Here is a 16299-nt window from a genome sequence, read left to right on the forward strand (position 1 = left end):
GAGGAGGTAGCTCTTACTGATAGAGTGAGCAGACCTGTGGAACTGGTTGCCAAGAGAGGCTGTGAATGCTAAGTTTTCATGGGCTGTAGGGACGATCAGAAAACTACATGGAAGGGAAATCCATTGAGAATTTCTGAGCATAAAAAGCCACATGGAGCTCAGAAAATCACCTGAGTTGATAATACTTGCATGTCCAAAGAATTCAAGGGACAAATATTGTGTATTCCACTTGGAATCTTCTTATGTCTACTGCTAGGGACTGCATACTGGGCTACAGGTTCTTTGCATATTATCTTATATACTTTCAAGTAAATAATATATTGCCCTTCTTCCCTGCTGTCCAGCAGGTTTAGAAGAAGCTTTCATTAGAGATCTGCAAAGCTGCTTTGTATGCTTCCTTAAACACCCCCTGTACTGCAGAAGAAATTATCTGCTCTCCATTTTACTGACTAACATTATCTAGTCGTTTCCTCACATGAAGAGAACCTTTCTCTGGTTCTCTTCATCTCTCACCTGATATTGCAGGTACCCAAACAAGGACTGTTATGTTTCTATATCTGCACAACATCCGGCACAATTTCTCCCACCAATCCATGACAGGGATTGTGAAAATTATGAACAATTACTATGAAAGTATTAAAGATACAAATTAATCACAAATCTGTAGCAGTCAGCCACTGATGTGTGATTTTCTGTTCACATAAACATGTTCTGACTAGCTGGCATAAACTTCCTGCATAGGGGCACAGGAAAGTGCACCTGCAGGATGGACACCCCAGCACGGAGAACTTGCCAACATTGCTGGACAGAAATTATCCAGCAGAAACATGCTCAAACTGCAGGTTATATGTGGGCTCTTGTGTTCAGCAGTTCACAATTGACCTACCCATAATGAATTGAATGAATTTATAATTTTGGCCTAAACATCCTCTGGTAGTGAGTTCCACCACTTAATTATCCATTCTGTGTTTTTCTAAACCCACTGCAACTCCATTTTGACAGCCTTTCACCAAGTCCAAGGCAGGGTTCCAGCAGTATGACCTCCTGAGTTACTGGCTGACTGCCCCACAAAACAGGGAATGGTGCCTTGGCTGCAGAACTAGGAAGGCTATACTCTAATTTCAGGCCTAATAATGTGTAAAGCTTCCCCCTGCCCAAAAAGAAAAAAAAAAGGGGCGGGGGGGCTGGGGCAGGGAAGACTGTTTCCTGTATACTGCCCTGTAGAGTTACCACTGCTGTTTAATGAGCAGACCAGTGTTCTAAGGAGCATCATGAATGAGATAATTATCTGAAAAGCCACTGTAACTATTTAATTGTCTACAATACCCACCAAAACTGCAGTCCAGCTTGCACCTAATATCTGAATACCTCTACTATAGTCAATTTGTTTGGAAAACTATTTATTGACTAAAGACCAAATGGAAAGGTGAATGGAAATGCTTTTAAAAAACTGAAAACAAACAGGAATGTCTCTAGAATGTCAACTAAAAAACGTATTTAATAAACCAATTAAAGTTGCCAATAAAGATATTTGCCAAGTGACAAATATCATTGTTACACAAAAAATGCTTAACTGGAAACAGCATTGATTTCACACTGCCCACATAATAATCTAAACATTGCCCTTCACTAGCATAATAAAATCTGAATGTTGAGGCAGAAAAAATAAGAAAGAAACAATTCAAAATTAATTACCTTTTTAAAATAGCAGAATTTTTTAGAGTTTCTCAAAACACTGAGAACTGAAATCTTGTGCAACACACTCCTTAAATATTGGCACTGATAATATAGGTCAACAACTCAAAATAAAGTGTATAATTCTATTACAACTTAATCATGTTTTAGTCACTCAGCCTTCAACAAAGCTACAGATGTGGAAAATCTCATTCTAGCTTGATAAAAATTGCCCCTGAAAACTAAGAAAAGCCATACAGTTAATCTGAAACATTTTAAATCCTGTTTTCATTTGAGAACTGTCATTTTCTGTTTAATACGACTTAAGACAATAAAACGCAAAGGATTCAAATGACTATCAAGACAGCCCAACAAAAATATTCTTCGCCTCACTTCAGCTATTTATGTACTTATTATAAATATGGACATAAATACACGTTTGGATACAAATATGTAAAAAATATATTCAATCAGTGCAAGCGTAGCCCAGTGTCCTCTTCTAATTGCTGCCAAACCCAGATACTCAGGGAAGGATACAGCAAACATATACCAATCTTAGTCCAGCTCGTTAAGCTGTATCAAAAAGTTTTATAACTTTGTGTGTGGAAATGACTTGAGTATAACACCATGGAAATGCTCTCCTAAGGTGACTTTCTTTTTCCAGGGTCAGTGCAGGAAGCCCGGGAGTCCTACCACCTCTCTCACCCCTGCCACGAACCTTCTGGCCAGTGCTGCTGCCAGTGCTTGCTCAGCCTTTTGGCTGCACGTCACCAGTAACCCACAGGCTTTAAACCACATTGCTCCGATGTTTGGTGCCCTGTTTTCTGTCATTTGTACAATCACATTCAAACAATTGGATAAAAATATTTGTAATGTAAGTGTAGAAGACAAGTAACAGGAGCCAGCCAAGAATCCACAGAACTGTTTGCATGACAGCCCAACAAAGCACATAGAAACGAAAAGCCAATAAATGTCTTCAAGCAACAATTAAGGCTAAATGGATTCATGACCACTGTCTACAGGAAACTGAGTTAAAACAAAAGGCTACATATTACTCATCTCTCTCAGTCAAAATAGAAAAGCTATTCTAGGAAGCAAGAGTAAGAATCCAAAGTTACTTCACAGCTAAACCTTCAGAATATCAACTCTGTAGAAGCACTGCCCAGCTTTAAATGGCTTCAGCTTTACTCAGTTACTTCCTCAGTGAGTGTATGCACCCAAAACCACATATACTTATTCACCGAGGTCTTGAAGAGTCCATATTCATAGAAACGTTTTTCGCCCTTAGCCTCTTGAATTGATGACAAAATTATGATGAACATATGAACTTATGAACAATAGTTTTGATCAATACTGAGCAAGCAATGGTCATTAACTCCGTCATTTTATAGAAGGATAGAATAACTAATTAAGGCTTTAAATTCATCCCTCCCCATACTCTTAACTTGCACACACATCGTAAGTCTCCAATACTAAATGTAATGGCCAGCTGAAGATGGGAAGTCATGTATTGTCTGCAATAGACATCAAGCACTGCTATCAAGGGTGTATGATCACGACTCCCAGGAAGGAGTTTGGTCTGGTGCAGAGGGGTAGGTAGATGAGCCACTGACTTTTTCTGTGGACTGGGACAAATCTGAGTCTGTGGATGAAGAGTAGGGCCATAGCTCTGCAGCTGGCAGGGGACCACTGCAATGATGAAAACATGATAATTTGGTATGTACCATCTCAGAGTCTCAGAGTTTATTACTGATGAATGATAAGTGGAATCTGCTTGGAACTGGACAAGAAATCCTGGCATCCACCCATGGTTATGTGCCAAGTATCTCTGAGACTCCTCTAGAAAGCTTAGAGGAACAACATAGCCAACCAATCTCAGATCTCAATAATTTATTTATTTATTTTAAAAAGGCCATTTTGGGTTTTCTGGAATTATTCTGCATTACAGGAAGTCACTGAGAGACTCCATCTGACAGTTTGAAGAGTCTCAGATCACTAGAAGCTATAAATCCTACTCATAACACTGAGCTATGTAAGGGGCTCAACAGTTTTAAAAATCAGTTCCCTAGATAATTTTCGTAAATAAATGTAAGAGGGGAGGAAGAAAATAAAGTAATAGATCACATTAGTTTTAGACCTTGAGGCAGACACTTGTTATCACTTCCCTGTGACAGAGTTGCCCTGGAGAAGTTAATTTGGAAAACAAACATTGTACTGCTGATATCCGAGGGTTACTTTAAATGCTTTTCTGAAATGCTCAAAGAACTGTTCTGTTATTTTGCCTCATATCCAGCCAGGAGCATGGAGTGATGCATAAGTCATTCCAAACCAAAAACATCTTCGATGTTGTGCTTGTCCCTCAGAATCACCTGTATGTTTCTCTTCCTTCTGAAGGGTAACTTGCTCCTGTTTGATACCTCCAGTCTACAGTGCTCAATACATTATGATGGAAAGAAGACAAAAAGGACCGTGTTTTTGTTTATTTCTTCCTCTTTCCCACTTGTTGCTAGTCTTTTTTTCTCTGACCCTATATTTTGGCAATCCACACCACTTCTGCTTGCACCCGTATGACTCTGAAGCTAAAGCCAAAATCTAAGATACTTTATATAACAATAAATAAATAAAAAAGAAAGAAAATCCCTCAGACTAAAATAGAGAAATATTAATATTTTACTATTTGGAGTTGTGCTTGGCAGAGTCATTTCTTTAACAAGTTACTTATTTAGTGACTATGCCTTTTGCCTTAATCTTTTTGTGACAAAAACTACTGAAAATCTGCCATGGAGTTATATAAGCACAAAAGTACAGGTATTAGTGACATACCAGTACTGAAAATCATTGCCTAGTCAGGCTGAAAACACCAAGGAGAGTAGATTAGTCCCTATATTATTTCATCTCTGCCTCATTCACTCAAGCTGAGACACCTGTCTCTGGACTGGACACAAGACCGTGGTCATTCGAAGAGCACTACAGAAACAGCACAAAAAGGAACCTTCTCACAAGCAGGAGAAGAAAAAGTCTGATTCAGGCAGTTGGTGACTGAGTTACGTTTCCAAGACACCTTCCTCTCTCCACCGAGGCAACCATTTGCAAAGCAGGAACCTTACACATCAGTTTTATACCTGCAGTTAAATATGGTGTCTCTGGACCACCTTAACTAGTTTGTTGTAGCTGCCATGATACAGAACAAATCATTTTAGTTTGCAATCCCTAATCATGCTTCACATTTCTCGCATTCCTCGATAGGACAGTAACTCACTGTAGGCTAGTGTCCCAGCTATACCTTTTTCAGGCAAAGACAGTGAGTTAACTGCTGCAATTGTTTACCTCCGATGTTCTGCTCACCTTCACGGAAGGATAAACAACTGCATCTAGACCTCCAGGCTGGGAAAGTGCCTACTCTCACTACACCTTTTCATGAACATCCCTCAGAGTCACCATGTTGTTTTATTATTTTACACAGAGGGATTTAGAGTATTTTAAAAGCATGAGTTCTATTTAGAGTGACAGGAACTGTATACCCAAGTGCAATATTTTAGTAAACAAGCCACTCAACATTCACCAAAATTTTGTTATGAGCCTAGTCTTTTTTTCTTTTCTTTTTTTTTTTTTTTTTAAGAGAGAACTGGGCAATGAAAAACCTTTCATTTACAACACAGAATTGGCAGAAATTTTTAGTAAAACAAAGTTCAATTAAAAAACAAAAAACAAAGCACTAGAATAAAAAAAATGCAGTTGAGGATTTGTATTCAGGATCCGCACTTCTTAAAGCTCACATTCAGGGAGCTACTGAAGGGAGGGAGAAGGGAGCTACTTGTCTTTGTTTGACCAAATATTAAATTCTGCAGAAGAATGAAGATTTAATTTGTATTATTTGTAAATTATGTCAAATATTAAAAGAATCTGGTCAAAGTCTGAAGTTTATTTTGAGAATTCAAATATTATTTCCCTATTTTAAATAAAGCAGATGATTTTTAATTCCTAAACAAGACTTCATTTCAAAATGTAATGATAGCAAAAAGACTTAATGAAAATACTTCATTAAAATAAAAGCTGTTCTTAAAGTTCTGGTCTGTGTGAAATATTTTGTGATTTACTCTGCCAAGTTACCAATATGTGAACACAGACTGAAGTGTAAAATCACCAGGAACCAGATTCTGCCTCCAATTCCAGATAAATTCAGCTGTGCTTTCTTGATTCAAATGTTCTCTGAAAGGTTCATATGGGTTGAAAATAAACAAACGAAAGATCGGTGAACTTTTATCCCAAACTGCATCAACATCTGATGATTTCCTGCCAAGTTTGTAACAAATTTACGCAATGCATTTATTGCCTCTGTGATAAGCAAATTCTTTCTTTCCTGTCCTTATTTACAGTCCTAAACTGTAGTAATAGCGTTTGGTTGGCACTCGAGTAATAAAACACATCATTGCCTCTTTTCTTCTGAAGGAATACAATATATTTGCAGCCAGCATTTTGGTGCAAATGGCCACAGAATTCACAGTTTATCTGAGCCTCCGTGTTTAAAGTAGATGTCTACAAACACCCATATGGGAAAATATGGTAACATACGGCAATCTACAGACACAGTTAATGAAGATCTGTTTAAAAATATTAGTGAGCTTTGCAGGACTTCCTATATTACAAAATGTTCTGTCATTTAACACAGGAATAAATGTATGTCTTAAGAGACTTACTTCATAGAAAAGAATTTGAACAGTGTTGCCAAGTTATGAAATGCGTCGCAACAGTCTGAAGTCAAGAAGACATGCTGACCATCCCATCCTGTCATTTACCTTCACGGGAAATTTAGATGTCATATTTTATTTTATATCTTATTATATAAAATACAGCATTTTATTTATATACGTATACAAACACTTTAAAATGCATAGGGAAGAAGCAATTATGCAATACTAAGTAAAGTAGCTGACAACCAAAGCTGCTTCAATGGCCTACATGAAAACAATACTAATAAAAAGAGGAATTGCTTTATCTGTAAGGAAAGAATAATCAGAAATTTTGCATAGATATTTGGAGTAGAGAGCATCAGAAAGCCACAGCTGCAAACATACACATCTCCTCATTTTTCCAATTTGCTCTCCTGGATCTGGACCCTTGCTGTGAGCTGCCTGGCAGCTGGTGACGATCACAATGGGAGAGGCAGCTCATTTTCCCACATACATTCAGGCAACATGCCAGCAGCTGGCATCAGCTGTCTCCCACCTTCCCTCTCCTTGCCTGTTCTCTGCCACTTCTTTTCATCTTTCCTGCACTGCCCTTGCAAATAAACCACACATGTACGCACAAGTGTCATACAAAATACATGCTCATGGAAAAGCATGGTAGGAAGAGGGAAGAGCAGCAGCAAAGCACATCTAGTTGTAGGATGCACATGTAGCCATAGCCATGCAGAGCCCCACGGCTCAGTGTGGTCCCCAACCATCTTATGTACTGACCTGGGGAAAGGTATCTTTTCTGTTCCTTCCTTTCTGCCTTCCGTCTCACTTTGTATTTCTATTAATTCAGAGAATACCTGCAGAGGTAAACCGCAGTACCAATCTCAGCTAGGACACTGCTGAGGAAAAATGCATGTGAAACCCAGCTCCTTGTAGTGTAAAATCCTAAGTTATAGAGCTTTCCAGGCTCACGGTCAACCCCTAGAGCGTGGTGCCTCTACAATGACAGTTAGCGGGTGTGCGCAATACATGGTAGCCATTACCATTTCTCAGGTCTGCAGGACCTTGCCCAGCCTTCCCTTTGTTGGATTGTTCTGAGAATTCAACTTTTTTTCCTGTTCTAGTATGCAGATAAAAAGAATCTCAGAAATGTATAGGGGGTGAGAAAGTACACATTGTACTGCTCTTGAAAGAATAATGTTTAAGGGCGCTTTTTTTTTTTTAAATCAGTAAATGACATTTTTTCTGCAAGCTGAAAGTCATTCCACTGGTATAGTGGTCTCTCTCTTTTTCCTCTCATTCTTCTGGAATGTCTTCAAGGATTAACCAAAAATCCTGTTACAATTTTTTGAATAGTTAAATATTTCTAGTGCCTCTCTTTATATGGCATCATATACCCACTGGTAGCTGTCCCAGAGATGGTGCAAAAATCTTTATTTGCTTCCCTTACTGATTATCTTCACCGTGCACAAGGTCCATTGTTACAATTCCCTTATTACCATCCATACCTTATTCCGTATTTTTGTACCAATTTTTAATTTCTCCTGTAACAAATTAAATTTTATCAACAGCTTTTCTCTTGCTGGGGGACTTGAATTCCAGAGCAGCTGACAGGCTGCACTCATTGATAGCATTAGCAGTTCTTTAAGTATTCCTGAGAATGTACATTAACTTCAGCACAAAATGGCTCTTCGGGTTTATCTAGGTTTTTTTTGGGGTGCCATCATTGTAAACTGAAAATTTCTGTTATGGTAACACACTGAGCGAGCTAACGCTTGGATCCTGTCTCCCTCCAGTGGCATATCCCACTAGCCATGAGGTCTAATATAAAAGTGCAGTTTGAGCTTCCCTGAAAGTCGGATGATGTCTCTCCATTGCCAAGGTTGCTAAGGGGCTGCAGGGATAGCTGGGAGAGATTCCAGGTGGCCTAGAGGCCCTAGGGAAATTACAAAATGACCCCATTCTTTCAACAAGTCTCTTCAAACTGCCAAAACCTGCTGTTGCCTGCTCAGCTTGCTGTTGCTTGTGTAGCAACAGCAAGAAACACAAGGAAGAACTGTGGGGGGGGGGAAGGAGACAAACTGGTTGCTCAGAGCTTGAAATAACTCTCCAAAGCCATAGCTGGACTTCTGAAACCCCATTTGCTACACACAAAATTATAGTCACAATATTATGCTGTTGAAATAACAGAGCGGTATATTGAGGCATGAAGCTACATCCCAGTCACCCATTTACACCAACAGTTAGCAATGATTTATCCAAGTTAGAGTTTGCCTTTCCCACCACATACTTGGATATATCTACAATCTTTGCACAATGTAGTGACTTGTGTATGAATACTAAGCTGTTCCATATGCACTGCAGACAGCAATTATTTTGTCAAAGGAGAAGACCCTGAGTGTATTCTCCCCATGCATTTTGAAATGTATGTGCCCAGTCGCTGCAGTGCAGCTTGACTGCAAGACAGCAGTGAGTACACATCTTTCGTCAGGGGAAATGAAATGTGCTCCCAGGCTTGCCTTCAGCCCTTCTTTGGAGCAACTGGGAATAGACTCCCAGAAGTGATTTATGGCTTAGCTAAACATCTCTGTTCTTTCAGCAAGAATGCTGCATTAGAGCGATTTGTTAGTCTTGCTATTCTTTAAAACCACATAAATAATTTTACACAGATTATAAACTGCATTGTAGGACAAAATGTTTCTAAACATCATACCAGCTTATGTCCTCTGCTTATGTTACAATTTAAAATCTCAGTTATTTGTAATGATATTTATAATGTAGTGCAAACAGCAGACTTCCGTTGAGAAGAATCAATTCTTCTTGAAGTTTCAATTTAAAAAGTTGGGGCAGGTGTTTATTACTTAACAGGAATACGAGAGCCTCACAACTGCAGCAAGATATTTTTTTTTTTCCTTTTGTAAAAAGAATGGTTTGAAATTTAGATTTCATATCAAATAAACAAAGGTTGTTTGTTCAAAAACACACATCAGGGTTGGAGTTGTATACACAGTAAATTCATCTAAGGATTTTCATACCTACAGCCTTGCACAAACTTCCGGAATTTCATTCCTCTTTTTTACATTTACTACAGCTCACAGCTGTGTGCATCATAACTGCCTGGTTCAGAAAGTGAATACCTAATGAAGCAAACCAGACAGAGGATGGGAAGAAAGTGGTAGGAAAATAAAGTAAATCCCATAGTTGTTAAGAGAACGGCATGAGTGTGATAGGAACTAGACATCCTCCTCTTCTCATTACTACCATTTTTTCCCAGCTATCTCTCTGAGAAAAAAAAAATATGGCTGCACAAGCCCTTCTAACAGTGAAAAATGCAGCAAATGGCTGAAGGTACTACTAGACTTAGTGGTATTAAAAGGCTGGGAACATTTAGGACAGGTGATCTGCCTCTGAACCTATTTTTCTACATACCATTTTTAAAAACTAGGCTGACCACACTCTACTGAACGCATTGTGTCAAGCATATTTCTCACTAGACTGCAAGTTTCTCACTTGTCACACTTCAAAGGGATAAAAGCATCAAGAACTTATCCATCAGTTAGACTTAATTTCAGTGCCAAAAAATGGAAATTTTTTGTTTTAGTTCTAAAGATTAGCATGCTTAGACAGCTACAGTGCAGTTCTGAAATCCACTGCTCAGGAATTCATACAGGTTCCTTGGTTTTAAGAGCATGAAACTACACGAAAATGGAATCACTATTTATTCTACAGTTTTGTTTAAAAACAAACATACAAAAAAAAAAAGCAGCCTTAGACCTCTGTTTAGATGAAAGAGTTGCCCCCACTTTTAAAGCCGAGTACTTTTAATTCTGCCTTTGAAAACATAGGCTTCATTTGGCCTCAAGATGGCGATGCGATTGTGAGAGTTGCAAGGCTGCACGAACTAACGGGGAATTAATCGGGGTTATTTTTGTTTCTGCTAAAGAGTGAGCTTGGTAAAGAATCAGAATGGCATTACTGCTGCAGCTCTTACTGCTGAAAATTCTGCGTTTTTAAACAATGGAAATCAAAAGTTAAGGACAGGCAAGTTCTTAAATATTTTTCCAGGTTGAACAGAACAGAAATTAATGAAATATTACCTATACACCTAGATAGTATTCTCAGAACTCTCTCACACACTTGCATATTATATGTAGTCTAATTGTATAGGAGTTGTGACATTTTTTGTAATTTGCATAGTTTTTAAAAGAACTAATTGCAATTACTTGCTCAAAAATTAATAGCTAGGAAAAGAAACATGCAAACTGCAATTTGGGAAGCAAAAATAATATTTTATTTTGTATTTATTCTAAGTGTGTTTCTACTGAAAAAATGCATTTTCTCTACAACATATATCCAATTTACTAAAACGTTCTTTTTCTCTATAAACAGAGCATGAAAACAGCCAAAGTTCCACACAGGAAAATACAGGTTAAAAAAGAAGTTTTTGAGACAGAGGGCAGCATAAGAGAGTCATCTTTGTGCTATGAGCCTTATCTAGCTTAAAGGTGTTTTTTTATTTTTATTTTTTTTTCTGGTTCATTGCTATATTCATTGCTATAATAGAATCATAGAACAGCTTGGGTTGGAAGGGACCCCAAAGCCCACCCAGTCCCGACCCCCCTGCCACGGGCAGGGCCCCCTCCCACCAGCCCAGGCTGCCCCCAGCCCCATCCAGCCTGGCCTTGAGCACTGCCAGGGATGGGGCAGCCACAGCTCCTCGGGGCAGCCTGGGCCAGGGCCTCACCGCCCTCTGAAGGAAGAATTTCTTATATCTGATCTAAATCCAGCCTCTGTTAGTTTCAAACTGTTACCCCTTGTCCTGTTTCTACAGCCCCTGCCAAAGAGTCCCTCCCCAACTTTCCTGCAGCCCTCTTTAGGTACCAGAAAGCTGCTATAAGGCCTTGCAAGAGTCTTCTCCATGCTGAAGAACGCCAGCTCCCTCAGCCTGGCTTCACATGAGAGGTGCTCCAGCTTTGTGGTTTCCTCTGGACTTGCTTGTACAGGTCCAAGAGGTCCTATGCACTCATGTTGTGGTACACTAGAACATTTTAGACCATTTTGCATGCTTATGAACATATAACAGCTGTAGCTATTTGCTCTAATAGCAGCTAGAGATATTTCCCTAAAAAAACAAACAAACAAACAAAAAAACCACCAGTGTGACTACTGTATTTGTTCTAGAATGAGAAAGTGGACATACAAGGTCCATAGAACTCAACAAGATGCATCCAAAAGTGCCAAGGGCATCATTGCAAGGATGCTTTCTCTTATCTTTGAAAGGTCATAACAATTGGAGGAAGTTCATGATGCCTGGAGAAATACAAGCTTTATACTCATTTTCAAGAGGGCAGGAAAGAAGATCCAGTGAGGTACAATCCAGTCAACCAAACCACAGTGCCAGGGAAAGTTATGGAAAAAGTCCTCTTGGAAGTCTTTTTCAAATTGATTGGAAAATTGGCTGGACTGCCAGCTCAAAGAATCATGATGCAAAGTGCAACTGGTTGGCTGTTATTAGTGATGTCTCTGAGTGATCAGTACAGGAGCTAACACTATTTAACATACTGCCTTGTTAACAGTTTGGCTGACAGGATGGTGCGCTCTCTCAGCACATTGGTGGATGATGTTAAATTGGGGAGAGTGATCTACAGCCTGGCAGGGAAGGCTGGGATTCAGAGGGATATCAAAAATCTGAAAAAATAGGTGAGAGCGACCTCATGAAATACAAAAAAGCAAATGCAAAGTCCTTCACCTGGGACAAAATCACCCTATGCAGCCACATAGGCTGGGCACAAACCGGCTCAAAAACTGGACCTGGGGCTCCTGAAGAAGAACAAGTCAGACATGAGTCAGCAGGGTGCCTTCAACCAACAAATTCAATTGCATCCTGTCCTGTATTAGCAAGAGTCTATACAGCAGGCTGAGGGAAGTGATTCATCCTCTCTATTTGGCACTTGTGAGAATGTGAAGTACTGTAACAACTTCGAAGTAGAAGAACAAGTTCAGTGGATGGCCAGCAACATAGTTAAGGGAACTGGAGAACATTACAGATGACAAAAACTGGATTTGCCCAGACTCAGAAAGATAAAACTAAGAAATCTGGTTGCTCTGTTCCCTTGCTGCATGGAAGAAAAACCAGACAAGTCAAACTCTCGAGAAACAGAGTAAGAGCACAGACACAGGACAACAGGCACTAGGCATTAGGTCTAAGCATGGGAAATTATGTTTAAAAGAAAATTCTGATTAAAAGAAAAAAAGTCACTGAGAAGGTGGTCAAACACTGGAACAAGTTGTGGAATTTCTGTTCACTGAGTTCAAAACTCACCCAGACCGTATCCTGAGTAACCTTATCAGGTTGGCCCTGCTTTGAGCACAGCACTGGCTGAGGCAACCTCGGGAGGTCTCATCCAAGCCCTGTTATTCTATCATTCCACACTTGATAATTTGTTTCTTGGGGTTTATGAGGTGGGGAGTAACGTGGTATTGTTCATTAGCGTATATGACCATTATGGGGGGAAAAAAAAGTTATTGTTAGACTACTTAGATCTACTTAAAGATAAAATCATGCTGAATGTTAGACTTTTTATTTTTTAAAAGTCAGTGGTCTTATTGTAGGCAAGCTTGTCAAACTATTTTTTTTATTCTAACGTAAGTCACTGTCCTCTTCCTTTCTTTCTAATCCTAATTCCCCATCCAATATCATTTTTTCCCCATAACTTGGTCTCCTGTCATGACAAAATTAAGTGTAACTGGAACAAGGACACAACCAAAGTACTAGAGGTCCTCTCTGAAGACAACTTTTTTTAATCACCTGTTGTTTTTATCTTTTGTCTCTGTCTTTCAGAGAAGACGCAAACATCAGAGAGTAGAGGGGCATGCAAGAGTACAGTCACAGCTACCTAACAACTGAACTCACACAGCCGAACTACTAGAGGTGCGTTGTGGAAATATTTCTGCCATCAGAAATTTTAATGCAACATTCACACTTTCCTACTGCAAATAAAAGATCAGAGAAATATAAAATCGATCCTAACCATGATGGCTCAGATTTTCCTGTGCCTTTTATGTAATTTGCTCTGTCATTCATTTATCATGCTTAACATTCATGTGAGCTTATATCAGAGATAAAGTACAACTGGCATTCCTTCCACATGGAAATGCATTCTGGTGTGCAATCCAGTCCCAAAACCCAGGGCAATTAAATTTGTTCAAGATTTTGGTAAGCACTGACTGTTCAGAGAAGACCACAACCCTAAATATGTTGGCATGCTCATACTTACAAAAGATATAAAGAATAGTTCAATTAAAATTATATTTGCTGTTGTTTGTTTTAAATATAAAGCAGTAACTCAGCCAGTTATTAGCATACAAGCACAAAATAAACAAGAAGGCTTTATTTTTATTTCCTTCCTCATTTTAAGAATCCACTGCTGCAGCTGGGATTAAATTTACCATATAGTTATACCCTGATCCATCAAACTGTTACGTCTGCTACTCCCTATCAAAGAGTTTTAAATCTCTTCAGTGCATAAATGTTAGGAAAATCCCATTATTGAGAATCAAACCTTTTCTCAAAAAAAAAAAAAAAAAAGGTAATCACTCAGCAGTGAGTACCACACACACAAGCACTATTACATATTAAGTGACTTGAATCTGTTGAGAGACAACCAGAACGATATCCTGAGTCAGACTTGCACACAAAAAGCATAACAATCCTGTTAACTTTGCAAAATACTTCTTTTGTGTGAGTTGTAGCTCAGGAAAGACCCCATATTTAAGCAAAGAACAGCAGCTATATCTTCTAGATCAGGGGTAGAGGGACATATTTCAAGCCAATTTGAACATGGGGCTACAGAGACCTCACAGCTGGTGAAACAAAGCATTACTGAAGCTAAAATACAGTACTCCACGATTATAATGAAAAGTGTTTGGTACGAGCCCTACAGACACACAGGACAAAAGATGGCATTTTCAAACCAAGAGGATCTAGTCTACTGAAAAGATAGAATATAAAAATGAAATAGAGAACACAGCACTTGAAAGCTAAAAGGAACTGAAAAGACAGATGAATAGCTGCTTAGAAAGCTAAAATGAACCATGGAATGCAAATTACACAAAGACAAAAGATTCAAGAACTTCAAACTAAAGTGAGCCTTGAAGAGAAACTTAATTTAATCCACAGTAAACATAGTTGGCACCGTGGATCAAATACTGCTATCTTAATACAGACACACAGAGCCTTCTTGGAACATTATTTAAACAGACCTCCAACTAAAGAGGAAAACAACTTCTGGTAGCACACATGCATTATTGCTTTGATATTGTGGAGTAAATCAAACAAACAAGAGTGAAGATGAAAACTGGAAGCACAAATATCAAGGTTATTTCAGATGTCCTCTACTTGCTCCTTGACAAAAACCTCTAGAACAACTTCAGAAGAGGCTTGTGGAATGTTTTTTTTTTTGATACAAAAAATCATGGTTTTGAACATTAGTATGTTCTACTTTTCCATAAAACAGAAATGTGTGTGTGTAGTTACATTATCACTATTTTAGGTGAAGCAATTCCATTTTGACTTTTTTTTTTAAATAAATTTATTTGTGCCATTTTTTTTCTCAGTTTTACTTTAAACATCGAGAAGCGAAATTTTCCTTATTTGTTGAAAAGTGACTATAGGCCCTACACATAGGTCAGAAATCTTTCTGCAAATATTCTGCCAGAATTGATTAGTCTCAACAAAACATTTCAACTTCAGTGAAACAGGTTTTTTTTTTTTCAACATAAAAATAATGCTCTAAAAACATTTCACCACCCATATGACAAATAAGCCATCTCTATTATCTCTATTATTATCTCTATTATTGTTCACAGCCCCTATTGTGGCCCATTCTATTTCAGCTTCTTTTCCACAAAAATGAGCTGAATCTTTAAAATACTGAATGTTGTAAGTATGGAAATGCATTGGGCAAAGACACATTGAAATGGAGGAAAAATGTTGGCTTGTTAAAACAAAACATTAAGCCTTCCCAAAAGATGTTCTCGTATCAGCTGAGCTGTATGTGTGGGACCAACAGATATACTCACACGTGTCTTAACAGCTTTGAACTTCACAGCCTCCTTTGGAATAATACTACATGCTTTGGAAATTGTCATGGCAACAATGTATTTCTTTACAAATGGAAATAGTATAGTAAATAGGCATATAAAAACCCCTTATAACCTGACAATAATGTAGCTTAAGCTTGCATGACCTCCTTCATTGAAGAACAGAAGCAAGGGTGACAGTAGCATGTGAAAAATCCACATACAGAGCAAAATCTTGTTTAAAGGCCTCACACACAACAGTGGACAAATGAAGGAAGCAACATTTAAGCAGCAGGACCACCTCCTGCTCTCGTTAAGTTGACGGACTTCACAGGTGGACGAACCATCATGGTGCAGTACAAGAAGAGAGTGCTCAGCACTTTGGTACCTTGAGTTGTCAGAACGACACTGCAGGGTGAAGCCCTAGTTAAAACTGAACATAAAGTGTGCCATCCATGCTCTCAGGTACATGTATGACAGTCACATTTCTTGCCTCTGCCGAGTTAAAACATATTGGGTTCATCTGAAATTGGCCTGCCTTGCTGAATTTACTAGAGCCTGAGTCTATTTTATGTTGCAAACAATAAATGGGAGCATGTCAGAGAATCCTACTGTTTTTTTTTCTGTTACTGTGCTAATTTTGCACGTGCACTGTAGACTCCTCTAAGCAAGATTAAGGCTACCTGTTACAAAGCCATGACACAACAGTCGATCTAACTCTGTTTCCACAGCTCTTTCTACCTCTCACCTATGCTGGCATACAATGGTGGAAACACCATGGAGCCCAAAAGTAGCAACACGATTACATTTGCATCTGAAATTTTCTGTATTTTAAATGCATCTTTTCTTTCTAGCCCTTTTTTTC

General features: G+C 38.7%; 1 protein-coding gene across 6 annotated transcripts in view; it reads right to left on the bottom strand.

Annotated features, from left to right (window-relative positions):
* SLC6A11 (solute carrier family 6 member 11) overlaps positions 1–16299 on the bottom strand; it is a 156208-nt gene that overhangs the window by 96396 nt on the left and 43513 nt on the right. The gene's annotated exons all lie outside the window — the stretch shown is intronic.

The sequence above is a fragment of the Anser anser genome (assembly GCF_964211835.1).
Source record: "Anser anser genome assembly, chromosome: 12".
In the NCBI taxonomy this organism is placed as follows: domain Eukaryota; kingdom Metazoa; phylum Chordata; class Aves; order Anseriformes; family Anatidae; genus Anser; species Anser anser.